Here is a 16,730-nt window from a genome sequence, read left to right as displayed (position 1 = left end):
GGTGTTAGCCACTGCAGATCCACAACCATGTAGCTGGTGGAGGACTGTCCCTTACCTAGGGCAACAATCCAAAAGAAGAGCTGGACAGGGGCACCTGGGTGCCTTAGTGTGTTAAGTGGCCACTCTTGATTTCAGCTTAGGTCATGATCTCAGGGTCCTGAGATCAAGTCCAGTGTCAGACTCTGGGCTCAGCAGGGATTCTGCTTGAGATTCTCTCTCTCTCTCTTTTGCTTCCCTCTGCCCACCATCCCCCATCATGCTTTCTCTCCCAGGAAGGAAGGAAAGAAGGAAGGAAGGAGGGAAGGGCAGGGCAGAGCTGGACAGTGGAAGAGCAGCAAGGTGAGTCTGGAACCTGCCAGGCACCACCCATCTTGCTACCACCAGTTCAGCCTGCAAAGAGCTTCAGAGAAAAATGGTTCCTCCTTCCCTCTGCCTCTCAAACCTCACGCCGGTGTCTGTGTTAGCCACCTCTAAATCCGAACCACAGAGGGATCGGGGATGCTGGAACACAGTTCTTCAAGTAACTAAGCCAGATATAGAACAATCCAGCCCCTTGCATATAAACTGTGATCCTGCTACAGGATTATTATTAGACACGTGCCCACAAAGCAGTGCCAAATAAAGTCAGCTAAATTCAGAGAAAGCCATGGGAAAAGTCGACTCTGAGAGTGGGACCAGATCTTAAAATTCATTTCATAGCTTGTATATTTGTCATATGCTAGCTTGTGTGTGACAGATTCTTTGATGAGCGACACGGTTTATGACCTACACATTCCATTCCTGATACCAGCATTTCCCCCAAACCTTCCTTCTTCCTCAGCACAAGAGTTCTCGATCACAACCTGCCATCTCCAGTTACGTCCGTCACCAACAGCGACAGGATATGGGCAATGACAGGCTAGGAAACACCAGCTTCCTGTTTGTCTCACATTTAGGGTTTTCAGGAGTAGTTGTGGGTCATCCGTGACTGTTCTTTCCACCGGGACCAAGAACAATCCAAAATGGGGGCTGAGATGTGAAACAGCAAAGAGGTTGAAGTTTATATTTTCTGAACAAGACCTTAAAGACCCCAGGGTATGAAAACATGAAAAATACCAGACCCTGGCTTTATAGTTCCCTCCCTTAAGAGCCAGGACCTGGGTTTGTGGCCCAGTCCTGGCTAACAGGCTCACATGGGAAAAGGTTAAGCAAAGACTTTTCTCCCTGAGAAGCAGAGATGCCCTTGGACCTCAGGCAGCTCCTGTAGAAAGACACGATGGGGACAGCTGTTTTGGCTGTCGTGAAAGCCTAAGGGGAAAGCCAAGAGAATCACAGAGAAGCTGGACTCATAGCTGTGACACCCACTGAGCACCTGTTACACAAGCCACTCTTGCCTCGGTTCTGTATTACACGCAGACTTACTCTCAAGCTCGGTACAGTGCTCATATTCCAGTTTTGCAAGGAATTCACGGACTCTTCACAGCTCCCTAACTGAGCCAGCCTACCCAGCGGCCACACACAGGAGCCCGGATGGTCTGCTCAGGACCTCCCTGATTTCCTCAGAACCCCCTCTCGCTCTCCCTGTCTGCCCGCTCCTGGCTGGCTGCTTGACCTTGACGGAGAGTTGGCTTGGGCTAGCCACCGAGCCTTTTATTTTACATGGATCACCAAGACTTGGATGTACTGACACCACTTTGACCTTTGTTCTCCTTCAGAATGACTTCCGTTTCCGGTTCCGCTCAGCCTACCGCTAAATAAGCTCATGTTCCAGTCCTGATGCCACCAGGCTGGGCCCATCCCATACAGTCAAAACCTGGCCCACTCACACTTCCTCTGGGCAGAAAAAAAGGATAAAATGGGTACACATGGGGTTTTGTCCAGATTATATATAGTAAAGTCTCATGGGAAATTTTCTTACTTACATATACTTTCCCCTATGTGATTCCTTAGAGTTGAACATATATACACCATAAAAGGGGAAACTTTGAAAATCAGATGTAGTACTAAGAAGAAATCAATGCCCAGAGAAGTAATAATACCAAACTCTTCAGAGTCCTACACATTCTTCTATCAATTCTAGTTACATATGTGTTTGTGTGGAGGTCTTTTGCAATAATTATTACAGCAATACTCAGTATAGCAATACTTACTGTGGGCCGCACCCCACGCACTTACACACAGACACACACACGCACACACCGTAGCCTCACGTTCTTCGTTTGCTCCCCGTTGTACTCTGGAGAGCCACAGCTGTTGAGAAACCATTCTTTCCCGGGCCAACTTTAGGAGGAGCAATGGGATTAAAAATTACTAAGAATCTTGCCCATGCCCAAAGCACCCTGAATGGCCAGCAGTGTGTCAAAATCTTCCATGTGAGATTTTTCTGTAGGCTAAGACTCCACAGTTGCTGACTGTTTCTGAGTCTAAGTTCCCCTAAATCTAATCAAGCCTGAGAGTCCAAGAGGATGTTGTGAACTTCAACCCTGAGAGGTTCCCAAGCCCCGGAGTTCTGCCAGTTCTATGATACAGGTTGTTCCTCTTTCAATGAAGGAGCATGAACTAGGAGAAATGAGGAATCTTTGTGTGTGACGAGGGAAGCAAACCAGATTGAAATAAATAAATGTAATTGGAGAAGTTGGGATTATTCTTAAAGCTAGGCCTGTCATTCCAGTTGCCAAATCGAAGACCATTTCTATTACAGAAAAATCTGCAACAACTCGGAAGCAACCAAGGTGTCCTTCAGTAGGTGAATGGATAAATACATCCAGGCAATGGGATATCATTTAGCCATAAAGGGAAATGAGCAATCAAGTCACAAAAAAGACCCGGAGGAACTTTAAATGCCTATTGCTAAGGGAAAGAAGGCAATCCAAAAAGGCTAATATAGTATCATTCTAACTGTATGCCATTCTAGAAAAGACAAAACTATGGAGAGAGTAAGAGATCACTGTTGCTATGGATTAGGGGGAGAGATGGATGAATAGGAGGAACGCAGAGGATTTCAGGGCAGTGAATTCATTCTGTGTGACACTACAATGACGAATACATGTCATTACACCTCTGTCAAAACCACAGAATGTACAACACGAAGAACAAGCCCTAATGTAAACTGTGGGTTTTAGTTAATAATAACATATCCGGGGGCGCCTGGGTGGCTCAGTGGGTTAAGCCGCTGCCTTCAGCTCAGGTCATGATCCCAGGTCCTGGATTCGAGCCCCACATCGGGCTTTCTGCTCAGCAGGGAGCCTGCTTCCTCCTCTCTCTCTGCCTGCCTCTCTGCCTACTTGTGATTTCTCTCTGTCAAATAAATAAATAAAATCTTTAAAAAAAAATAACATATCCGTGTTGGCTCATGAATTATAATAAATGTACCCACTCATGAGTTGTGGGGTGGGGCAATTGAAGGGGTGCATGGAAATTCTCTATACTCTCCACTCATTTTTCTATCAACCTGAAACTGCTCTAAAAAAAAAATAGAGTCTATTCTTTTTTTTTTTTTGACAGAGATCACAAGTAGGAAGGCAAGCAGAGAGAGAGGAAGGGAAGCAGGCTCCCAGCTGAGCAGAGAGCCCGACTTGGGGCTCGATCCCAGGACCCTGAGATCATGACCTGAGCTGAAGGCAGAAGCTTAACCCACTGAGCCACCCAGGCACCCCAAGTCTATTCATTTTAAAAAAAAATTTTTTTTAATTTCTAGATTTTTCTCTGTGGATGATCCTCTCATAGATTTCATTAAGGACATTTTCTGACCTCACAGAACACATAAAAACCTTAATGTAGATAGACCATCCCATTCAGATGTTGGAAAGGCACTCTTGAGTAGAAGAAGGTGGAACCCAGACCTATTTGAGTCACAGCTCTGGTTTCCTTGCTGAAGGTTTGTGTGGCCTTGGCTTGGTAGAGTGCCGGTTAATTGCCCAAGTCTTTCTCCATTTGTCATCTGTAAAATGTAGATTAAAAAAAGCATCTCACAAGACTATTGTAAGGATAAAAGGTACAATGCCTAGCACATAGCAAGCCCTCCACTGATGCCTGCTGCGTACTACCCTATGCCAGCTGCTGCCCTCTCTGGACCTCAGTTTTCGAATCTGTAAAGTGGGAAGTTGTACCGGGGACTACTGAGGTTTCTTTAATGGAGCAGCTAAAGAACAAGTCCTGGCTGAATGAGACAACACACTGAAAATACGTATTATGAGCAACCATTCAAGTGGAAAAAAAGGGAGGTGGGGAGGGATAGACATTTACACCAAGAGCTGGTTCTTTGTTAAACCAGTACTTTCCACAACTTGTCCCTCCAATCCTTACCAATCCCCTTGATGTAAGCACTATTAACTCTTTCACTGAAGAGGAACTAGAAACGTCTCCACTCACACAGCAGGTAGTAAGGGCAGGGTTTGAACACAGGGCTGTCTGACCCAAAGCTCATGTTCTTTCCTCTACACCATGGTACCCTTATCTACTACTAGACCCCAGCTTGGCTTCCACTTGGGGCAGAAGGAGGCATAGAGATACTGGAAACAACTTCCCAATAACCTGTGACTGCCTGCCGAGATGCTCTCCATAAGAACGGAGCGTAATGAATCCTGCTCACGAATAAGAGAAATCCCTAAGGTAATAGAGATACAAATATCCAAAGTTCACAGCCACAATGATGCCCCAGTAATAGAGCACGGAATGAGTGTCTGCTCTGTCTTTCCTGAGGAGTGTTTCCCAGCACCTCTCTCTCCCCATTCCCTGCTGATCCAGCAGCTCCAGCCCTAGAGTCAGGAGGAAGCTGGGATGAGAAGCTCAATTTTCCTGAATTCGAATGGCGAGACATGCCTACTTTTGTGCATACACCATTTTCCTTGCAGCCCCCAGCTTTCACTCACTTAGCTGGCCCCCTGCGGACTTGAAATTGCAAACCTTATACATTCATGTCCAGATTATCTTTCTCAAAGGAAATCAACCATTGTCAAAATCCCCAGATAAACCTTATTTTTTAATACTGCTTTCCCAGAAACTTCAAGCTCTAAATTAAAAGAGCATGCAAAGTAAAGTTGGTGGCTTTGAATATCAAATCTCAGCCAAGAATCCCACCAAACGTGGTACGAGGGCTCCAAGGATGTCCTCTGTTCCCCAGTTCCCAGCTGCTCCCAACTGCCAAGCCCATTCCTCTTCAGAAAGTCACGGGCGTGTGCAGACAAGCTCTAGAAGAAGCAAGGAGGCCACTCTGGGGCAAGAACAGTCCCCTCCCCTGAGCCCAGGTCGGAGCAGACGGGCCACCTCAGAGGTTTGGGTCTTAATCTCAGATGTGGCTTAAAAGGTACATGGGGGGGAAGCATCTAGCATGACTACAGGGCAAAACCAGGAAGTAAGCAGCAAGAGGAAGCCAGAGTGGGGTCAGAGCCACTGTGCCTGCAGGTCCTAAATCCTGCGCAGTGAGCCTGGGGACTTTGGACCCTGGACGCTCCACAGGACCCTTCTTCCCAGGATGCCATCTTAATCAGCCTCCCAGCTAAGGATAGGGCATCCTGGGGCTGACTCAGTATACCTTTTTGTGGAAGAGTGACCCTCCTCATTCTCTGCCAGATGTACTAGCAAGCCACAAAACAGAGACACCAAACTAGCAGGATGGACAAAATGGGGGCGTAAGGGAAGAGGGGAGAGCTAAGAAGGGAACGTTGAGAAGGTGAAGGTGTGGTCCAGAGAGGCAAGGATTCGTGGAAATTCCTCTCTCAATCCTCTGTCTCTTCTGGATTTTCAGATCTTCTCTTTTATTCCAGCATTCCCCGCCCCAAAGCTTCCCTTCATGGAGTCTTCTTCAACCCCTCAACCTAGCATCGGCACCTCTCCTTTTCCCAAGCATGTTGGGCAATTTTAGTGTGAACTTCCTGCCGAGTTCTTTATACCTACTTCGGGTTTCCAGTGTGTGGACCTGGTTCCTAGCACTCTGCCGGCAAGAGGTTTTAGATGCTTGAGAGCAAGGTGACACTTGAAACTTCGTCTGCAGCTTTGCCATAAGTAAGATCTGCGTCATTCACTGAACTCCCTCGGCCTTCAGGCTGTCTTAGACGGGTGGGGGGGGGCATTAGCAGAAGAAACCTCAAGAATCCCCCCTTTAGGACCACCCACTGTGGGCCTTGTAGATCAGGCAAAGGACCTGTCAATCCTTGGCACAAACTACTAAACGTGATTGAAATGGTTATGTTGTCCAGAAATGGGTTACCATTGTCAAAAAGACACATGCACATTTGATTTATAAAATATAAAGTCCTTCTGAGGCAATGCTGCATTTTTAAAAATTATTAACATATAATGTATTATTTGTTTCAGGGGTACAGGTCTGTGATTCATCAGTCTCACACAATTCACAGCACTCACCATAGCACATACCCTCCCCAATGTCCATCACCCCGTCACCCATCCCTCCCATTTCCCTCCCCTCTAGCAACCCTCAGTCTGTTTCTTGAAATTAAGAGTCTCTTCTGGTTTGTCTCCCTCTCTGGTTTCATCCTGTTTCATTTTTCCCACCCTTCCCCTAAGATCCTCTGTCTTGTTTCTCAAGTTCTTCAGATCAGTGAGATCATATGATAATTGGCCACCTTTTAATTAACCTTTGTCATAGACTTTTTTTTTCTAAATAGAGGTTCAGGTGCAAGAATTTTTTTACGTGAAAAGAAAAAAAGAATTTCTATGTCCTATTAGAAAAGGTTCTAATGACTGAACCACGCGCCAAATGCTGCATTCCTCCCCAGTCGGGCAACATTCAGCTAACCGGAGCCCAGGGTCCAGGTTCTCCATTTCCGAGCTCAGCCTGCTGCAGAGTCAGTTCCTTTGAATGGATATTTTTTGAGCCTGCCAAACAGAAGCTTCTGAAATCACAGAAGCTCAAAGCCTAGGACAAAGTTTAAATGCTACTGATGCAACTGTCACCCTTGACCTATTTGCTGGGAGCCGCGATCTTAAGCAATATGATTTAACAGTTCTATTTTAGCTGACAATAAACACTGTCCCTCCACAATGCTGATTATTCAGAGTCCCATCCTTGCATGGCTGGGAGGAGGAGACACCATCAAGCTTCATTATGTTTCCGGCATCAACAGAAACAGTAAGGCTCCTCTCCTTCCTTGCTTCACTCTCTTTATTTCCACAGACTATCTGGAGTGATAACCATGTAGCACAGTGAGCCCCACTAAAATGATCAGACACCACTTGAATGCCCTCATAACTACTTAACATTTCTACACATGTCGGGACCCAAGAGGCAACCACCAAGTTAACTAATATCCCAAGTTCTGACAGGACTTCCACACTTGATGATAACAGGGATGGCACTCAGGGCAAACATGAAATGTGTCTGAGTTGAGATACCGTGATACCTACCCAAAAAGCTGGGACCTGGAAACAGACAGCCACGGGCTTCCAACATCTCTGTAGAGTATCCACAACAAACAGAGCCAAAGATTAAATTGCTTAAATAGAAGATAAGGCAAACATGCTGGTCTCCCCATCGACCTCTACCAACTAGACCAACATCGTGAATTACCATGTGCCCATAACTATGCTGTGCCTCTTACCCACCAGTGCCTTCAATGCACCGTACTGGACAGCGGCCACAGTCACATCACTTCTCAACAGGGAAGGATATTAAGCCTCTCGGTTTGTGTCAACAAACCCGGATAAAAGGTGTAGCAAAGTTGATGCAAACCAAGATTCCCTGACCCCAAGGCCCATGAATTTTTCACTCCACCCTCCTGCCTCTCAAGAGAAATACTTCTTTGCCCAGCAGCCCTCACAGCCATGGTGGGTGTGGACAGATCTGAGAAGGGCCCTCGTGCAAGAGAGTGGAGAGATACCTGGAAGGCTTTAAAAAAGTGGTGGCACCAAAAATTCAAACTGCCTCCTTCACATGAGAGTCATCAGTATTTCCTCAGCTGGCACGGCCACCAAAGAGATTTCAAAAATGAACTATGAGTAGGCATGTCCCATTTACTCATATTTGTAACCATCTCTAGAAATGAGTGATGAGTCGACAGACGCCATGTCGACAGGTCCTGAGTGGAAGCTACATGAGTGAGGGACTCTGGGGTATGAGTGTGGTGCCAGATGGGGCAGCGTACCTATCTCAGGAGCCGGCTTCAGCCCCACAGCACCCTCAGGAATGGGAACAAGAGATTGCAAATGCCGGGGGGCGGCTGCAACTGTCCTGTTGGGAAAACTGCTAATCCAACTCCAGCAGCTACAGCCGACGTATCTTCACTGGGACTCTGGAGCAGGTCTCAGGGCTAAACAGTGGGAAGAAGGCCAACTGGGGTTATACGTGACTCCAATAAAGCTATGGATATATTCATTTTGTTTCTTTATGCAGACATTTGTCCCAACTGAAGAATTATAGTGTTGGCATGAATATGCATTAAAAGAATAGAAGCTGAATTGTGTTCCAAGGAAATTGTATTGACTATACAGGCGGCTAATGACATGGTTTACTTCTCTAGAAGAATCAGCACTCATTCTCAGAGTGACCTTGTAGTTTAAACTCTTTAAATTGAGAACACATTGAATAAGCTCCTCTGCTGAATTCATAAGTAACTAAAACACAGCAGCAAGCAGCCCTAAGCCACTATCTGGGCAATTCCTTTGCCTGTTGATCATTGCTCATGCATCTGTCTCCCTAAGCACCTGATATCTGCAAATAGTTCCTTCTATACTGGCGTAGGAGACCCTGACTCAATAGAACCCATATGTCATAGATTATTTGTTTAACCTCTCTCAACATAGAACTTTGGCAAAGAGGTTCTTTTTTTTTTTTTTAAGATTTTATTTATTTACTTGACAGAGATCACAAGTAGGCAGAGAGGCAGGCAGAGAGAGAGGAAGGGAAGCGAAGCAGGCTCCCTGCTGAGCAGAGAGCCCGATGTGGGACTCGATCCCAGGACCCCGAGATCATGACCTGAGCCGAAGGCAGCGGCTTAACCCACTGAGCCACCCAGGCGCCCCGGCAAAGAGGTTCTTATTTGCCTCATGGACACCTGGCCAAATGGATTTGTTTCTGAACAAGGTTGGAGGTCAAAGACAGCAGGCACCTGGTCACTGGCCAGCCTATCCCTTTTAATGTAACTAGCCGCCCTGAAGCTCTACCCTGTTAACTGACACCATGAGAATTTGTGTTGTTGTCTTTGTGGTGTTCAAACATTCATAGAGCACTATGACTCCAATCTGTGATCAACTGATTCAAAAATTTTATCTTATAAAGAAAAACAAAACCTGAGGTCTGGGAAGGTTAAGGAACTTGGCCAAGGTTACCCACCTAGGGCATGGCTGAGCTGTTAAAGAAACCAGACTCTGGACTCCAAGGCCCAACCTCACTCCTGAACATGAGTTGTACCAAACTTCAGAGCACATCCTAACCACCTGGAGATCTTGTTAAAACAGATGGTTGGGCCCCACTCCCAGAGTTCCCAATTCACTATGCTGGGGGTGACTCTCTAAAATTTACATTTTAACAAGCTCCCGGGGAATGCTGACACACTTGGTCTGAGACCAAACACTTTAGGAAACACTGATCCAGGATGTATGGTAGGGATTCTTCCTCCCCTCTCCCCAAAGACACAAAAGATTTCTTTAACAACTCAGAATAAAGCAGTTTGCTCCCATTTCCCAACCTGTTCAGAGCTAAGTAAAAAGTGAGGTGAAATTGTCTTCTAGAGTGTGTGTTCTAGAAGCAATCCAACGTCAGGGGACCTGCCTGTTGTGCTGAACCATAGTAAAGACGTTTGGGATTTGAGTCCATCAACAAAGATGAAGAAATGAATCCTCAGGCAAGTACAGAAGCTGGTTAGAGGCCCATGGAAAATCCCCTGGGTGAAGATGGGCCCAGGCGACCAGGCAGGGAAACAAAGGTAGGGGTCAGGGGGTGCAACCAGGAGCGCGGGAGCTCAGACTCAGCCTGGCTCCGTCTGGCCAGAGCAGCCCAGAACATAGGCAAACGGCAGTTAGACTGTTCAACCAAGATCACAAATGGCAAAAATCAGTCAGAGAAGCCCATGCAAATGTTGACTCACTAAGAGAAGAAGCAAAACCAAGCTGCAGCTGGAATTGGCCTCGTCTGTCTATGGAATCATTCGAGAAGCATTTATTAGACATTTCCTGTGTGACACGTCCTACACGAGGGACTGCGGATGCAGAGTAAAAAGGTATTGCCTCTTCTTTCAAGGCACTGTCGTTTCCAGACAGGGCAACAGAGTACCAACAAGTCTGATGAGTGTCATAAATGTTCAAGAGAGATAGAAAGCGCTTCCCAGGACAGAAGTAGCTTCTGCCTGGGAAAAACCTGTTTCAGGCTTTTCTTGCTTTTATTACCAACTAACTGTTTGACTCCAGAGTTCGGTTCTCAAACATCCATTGTTAATGGCTGCCAGTGACCTCCAAATGCTGGAGTCCAACCCGAACGCTCATGACTCTGAGTCTCCAGCATCAACCTGAGTCCCACCCCCACCAAGCCCCATCTCCCAGGCTCTTCCCAACCACAGTCGACATGGATGCCTGGTTCCCAACCCCTGAAACTCAACGTGCCCCAAACTAGATTCACTTTCTTTCGTATTTTTAGCTGTAATTGTAAATAATTTGATCACCTAAATGACTTCTCAAGCCAAAGTACTCCAGTCATCCTTGACTCTTCCTTCTCGTTCACTTTCCATTCCTAATGGCACCAAATCTCTTAATTCTACCTTCATAAGCTTTCATCTGGTTTTCCATCTGGTTTTTTTCTCTCCGTGACCATGGCCTTCACCAGCACTTTGCTAGGCTCCCAAAACTCCCTCTTCTCTGAAAACTCCTGTCTCAAGCCCCATCCTCCATACAGGGTGGCCTTTTGCACACTAAAAAGCCTCTGGGAGCTTTGTTTGCCCCCTCAGGCAATTAGCAGTCTGCAGGAAAATGGACAAGGTGGGGGTAGAAGGGCACGGGGTGGCAGGTCCCAGGTGGCAGGACTAGTGTTCAGCTGGTGTTTGAGAAACCACAGCAATAAATGACGATGGAGAAGAGCTAAGTCTTGCCCATCTCTGAATGCCACACAAAGGACATTGGACTTTATTTAGTTGACCATGGAGAGTGAGAGAAAGCTTTTGAGGAGACATGTGAGGTAATCAGAGGTATGCATTAAGAAGATTAGTTTGGCAGGAGCTTATAGAAAAGATTCCATGGAAAATGGATGAGCAGTGATGTTGCTACAGAGCCATAGGAGTAGGGTTAAACTTGAACTGTCTCTTTGCCCTCTGCCTTTAAATATGCAAATGCTCTCCTTCCATAAATAAGATCTTAGGTTTACTACACTGTTATTTTTATTCACTGCCTTATGTCTTTTCTGTCAGAGAGACACTCTCTAATCTTCTGAAATTTTAAAATGGAAAATCATTTTTACCCCTCCATCTTCCTCAACACCCTATCCCTCTGGTATCCTCCTGCTTAACTCTGTCTGTTGAACAGTGTCCCTTCCTTCTAAACCAGTGACACCACGCCAGCCTGATTACTACTGTAACATTGTAGGAGGTCAGTTTTCCACGTGAAGCCCAGCAGGCCTTCTCCCTCAGGGGTATTACCTGGGTGAATTTGCCAATTCACGTGGGCCAACCAACATCCAAAGTCAACTGTGGAAGCTTGGAACCACTGTTTCATCTAAAATCTCAGAGATTGGACTTTTGGTGACCAAGCTCACAAATGCTGAGGTGTAAATAAACATTTCAGTGTAGTGATTTCCACAACAAACCCAATGGTCACACAGGTCTGGATGAATAACATGTCTTCTATCCCCATGGGGAGTCTCCAGAGCACTCTTCTTTACCCCAGGGGAAATCCTGTCCATAAAACTACAAATCTTCCTTCTAAACAGCCAACATTACAATTTCCATCCACGACTAACCAGTCCCAGGATGACCGCCAATCTCTTTCTCCATATATGCCAGTGGACTCCATTAGATTACAGCCACATGGTGCTGGACTGGGACTCATTCTGTCTCTTTGCCTGGGTTCTTAACCTCATTGCGCATAAAATTAAATATAGAGGATTACAAAGGAAGTCAATGACATTCAATGGATACTTGTGACTAATGGCCAGTGAGCTTTCCCATGGACCTCTTAGCAGCAATGAACTCACTGACCTCATAAGGCAGAGTGTCCCAGGCTCACTATAATCAAACATCTGAAGGTGACCCCAAGAGGTCCCAACATAGTGGGACCTTCAAGTTGCTTATAATTTAGTTATTAAGAAAATATATTTGCCCATTTGATGGGAAACAACATCATTATAAAGATTTTCAAAAATTATCAGGAGAGTTTATGTTCTTGCGTCTAAGTAAAACTCAGACTTCTCAGGAAAGCACTGAAAAGATTGCACGATCAAACTCCAAACTGTGTTTCTGGCTCATCTGCTTAGGCTTACACAGTCCATCATCCATACAGTAGACATGACTCTACTCTTCATCCTCAGGCCGTACCTGATATTTTTCCATTTCTGCTCTTGGGCTCACTCTGGTTTCCATGGCCCTCTGTCCCACCAACTCAGTGCTCAGACCAGCTCCCTTATCCTTCACAAAGCAGGCTCGAAGGGCCCAATAAAATCTGTACTAGCAACAACAAATATAACCAAACACCTATAACTAGGTCTCAATATGTCATGACTGAAATTTCCGATCCATGCATAACAAACTCAGTGTACAGGTTGTACAGGGATGGTCCCCTCTGCCCTTGGAGTTGCCAGGTAGGGCTTGGGGTCTGGGTTCACTAGGCTCATAACCTCCAAGTGGAACAGACTTTTCCACTTACCCTAAGTACTGTTACAGATCTTATCATTCTTACAGGAGTGGAAAATTTGGAGAAGCACAGCATCCAGAATCCTCTTCAGTCAGGACTCCATCAGACTTCAGGCTCTGGACTTCTTCCTAACTCTCCTGACCTGTTTGCTCTGTTTTTTCCATCACTGTTCCATTGTCTCATTCCTGGTCTTAACCTGTCTAGCCCTTTAAAACAGATGCTTCCATCAGATGCTCAGTTCCTAATCCTGGATTTCAAATTTTCCTCTATTCCGTGTACCCTAGTATGCATGCCATTAACTTCTCCTTCTGCCCTGTCCAGCATCTGCCCCTCAAAGGCTTCCTGACTTGTATGGGATAGAAATCTCACACACTGCTCCTTTTTTCCTACCGAGCTTATATTTATCTTTGATGATAAGCTTAAATCTCACTTCTTACAGAAGCATTCCATGAGCCTGAAAGTGACTTCCTCCTTCTCTGAATAATTACCTACCTCTTCAACTGTTTCCCATTGAATGGCAAATATATTTTCTTAATAATGAAATTATAAGCAACTTGGAGGGAGCGCCTGGGGTGGTTCAGCAGTTAAGCATCTAACTTCAGCTCAGGTCACGATCTCAGGATCCTGGGATCCAGCCCCGTATACGTCCAGTTCCTCACTCAGCAGGGATTCTGTCTCTCTGCACCCCCCCAATTAGCACTGTCTCTTTCTCTCTCAAATAAATAAGTAGAGTCTTTAAAAAAATAAAAAATAAAAATAACTCAATTATAAGCAACTTTGAAACTTATGCTTCTTGATATTTCTCATGGTGATGGCTAGCACATGGCACACATTCAGAAGATACCCAAAAGTTGCTTGTTTTTTATTCAGTTGATGAACAGAAAATATCCTTATATTAGTCATATTTCCAAAATTGAAAGATACGTAAAAGTCACCAAAATATGGATCCTGAGCCATGGATCCTGGATGATGCCTCTAAGCTGATTCTAAAGGTGACGTGAGTTAAGAAATAAAAATCAGTAACAAAATCTTTTTAAATTCTAGCTGGAACAATGGACCTAAGCCCCAGAGCAGTCTCTTGGTGAACTGAGCTAAGCTATCAGGCAATCACGAAGACATGTTTGGAGAAGAAAGTAGTCTGTTCCATCCTATCTTTCCATCAGGACATACCCTAATTCTTGCTTATCACAGGATATGGTCACACAGGTCCATCCAAGGGACATGCGATCTCAGGCTTGTTTTGCAATACCAGGGACATGAGAGCTGCAGAAAAAACCAGAAACACAAAGAAAACCTGCAGCTAGATGAGAATGGAAATCTCTAGTTAGATTCCCCTCTCCTGTCTATACCTCTCTCCATCATAAGAAAGGCTGGGTGAACTTTGAGTGGCTCCAGAAATCAAAACTCTAACTTCATCTAATAACTACCTATGGATAAAATCCTTAACAAATGTGTAATTGCCAGGACAGATATGAACTTGGCCCTAGGCATGGGTGTCTTGACTTTGAATCATCTGAGCTACTGACGTAAGGTAAATTGAAGTCCTCCAGATAGAGACAGGGTCAGTTTTCTAACTTGGTGTGGGGCCGTGGTTGCTGCTTTCCATGATACAGTCCCCAAATATGGCAGCATGCAGGATAAGAGCTGTGGAAAATTCTTATACTGGGAAGTTCCCAGCTGTTCTTCCCAACAAGGTTGGGCCCTGAGATTCAACTGTGAAACTAAAATTATAATTAATAAAAAATAAAATGAGGTCTAATTAACGTGTCCTAGCTAATGTTTGCCTTTACCTGCATGATTGTCCATATGGACAGTGAAAAAAGGGAAGACAAAGGAAAAGCCCTTTTTAGTGTTTATTCAGCAGTCCCTGAGGAAAGACATGCCACATAAGGTGGACACAAGCATTTTGAGCGCCAGAAAATCATACTCTATGGTGAAGTAAAGAAACATTTCTAGTCTCAACAGTAGTTTGGATAAAATGTTTTCAAAAAATCAGTCAAGTTCCTTTGCTGTAATTCCTTGCTTACTCAGCAACCATCTGACTATTAATTAAATTGGTATTATGGTTTAAAATGAATCTTTTATGATTTGCTTACCTTTAATCAAACCCACAGGGCTTATTCACTTTGAGAGGAACTAACAGAATTGAATTCTCTACCCCCTCAAAGATCCAGGGCCCAGCCCTACCCCCACTGCTTCCACGGAGACCCATTCCAAGCACTTGGCCAGCCAACTCTCCACTCTGGCTAATCAGCTTACTTGCAATAATATTAATAAGCATTTCAGGGTCAACAGACCCCCCACCCCCGCTAGCATTTCATAGGCACCCTCAGAAACTAAATGAAGAAGAAAAGAGTTAATCTATTGTACTTTAAAAATATTGGTAAGTTTGTTCGTTACAAGGGAGAGAGCAGAAGGACCTTAAACTAAGAGCAGGCCTTTCCATTAACCACTCCGTCTTCTGTAGTAGGAAGAGGAATGTTGTCATCAAATTAGTCTATTTTACCTCAATTAAACATTTAGCCATAGTCCCATGGTCGGAATGGGAGGAAAAACAGGATATGGTTAAGAAAAGACACAATTGTAGCATAAATGTCTCAATAACACACCTTTTGTTTTGGGTAATGGATCCTTATTGTTGCTAATATTTGCCCTAGAGCACAGTTTCTACAGCAACCACTTAGGACTCCAGGAATGTGGTGACCTTTGACCTTAACTCATCCCTCTTGGTGATCCCATGTAACCATCTCTCTCAAAGAGCTTTCACAAACTCAAAGGAACAGGGGAAAGGCAGGCCCTCTTATTTTAGGGTGCCTGTGTTTACCCAAGTGACCCTCAGTCATCCTCACAGATTGCCTCTCAGGCAGGAAACACTGGATTTTTCTTGTACTAGTCATTGCCACTTGTTCCAACAAGCGTTCCTTTGACCGAGAATGCATTTCCACTCCTTTTCTCTTTTTCCTTCCTCCTTGCTCTCCCCTCACCTAAAAGGCACTGAAACTCCTTCTCCTGAGCTCTCTTACGTTTACCTTAGACCATCTTCCTTTGATCTTTAGATCTCTGCCAACATTTTTCTCTTTATGTTAAAAATAACCTCTATATCTGAAAATTTATGGTTGATTCAACAATCAAATGCAGCTGCTCCTTGTGCTCTGCATGACTCCACTTTCCCTCCACCTCCTTGTCTTGTTCAAATTTTATTAATGATTTCCAGATCAATGACAGTTCAGAAGGGAAGCAAGTCCAAGCCGCCAAGGACAAGGCTTAGAGGGCACACTAACGCAGGGAATAACGGAATCAACTATTAAATGGTGTCAATAAGATGGCTTGGGGGGAATAGAACTAACAGGAAGACATAAATATAGGTTCCCATATTTGGGTTAAAATTTATAAATGATAACCACAATGAGTTAGCACCTCATACCTGCCAGAATGATAATCATCAAAAAGAAAAGACACAACACGAGCCAGAATGTGGAGAAAAGAGAACCCTTGTATACTGTTACTGGAAATGTAAATTGGTTCGGCTACTAGAGGAAATAGTACGAGGGTTTCTCAAAAAATTAAAAATAGAATTACCATATGATCCAGCAATTCCATTTTTGGATACATATCTGAAGGAAATGAAAATCGAATATCAAAGAGACATCTGCATTCCCATGTTCACTGCAGCATTATTCACAATAGCCAACATAAAGACACAACATAAGTGCCAGAAGACAAATGAATGGATAAATAAGATTGGGATGTAAATACACTGGATTATTATTCAGCCACGAGAAAGAAGGAAATCCTGACATTTATGACAGCATGAATGGACCTAGAAGGCATGATGCTAAGCGAAATAAGCCAGACAGAGAAAGACAAACACTACATTGTATTACTTATATGTGGAATCTAAATTAAAAAGAAAAGAAAAAAAAAAGTCAAACTCAGAAACAGAATGTAGAAAAGTGGTTGCC

This window comes from Lutra lutra, chromosome 12 (genome assembly GCF_902655055.1).
Source record: "Lutra lutra chromosome 12, mLutLut1.2, whole genome shotgun sequence".
Lineage (NCBI taxonomy): Eukaryota > Metazoa > Chordata > Mammalia > Carnivora > Mustelidae > Lutra > Lutra lutra.
The sequence above is the reverse complement of the archived record's forward strand: the minus strand, read 5'-3'. Positions refer to the sequence as shown.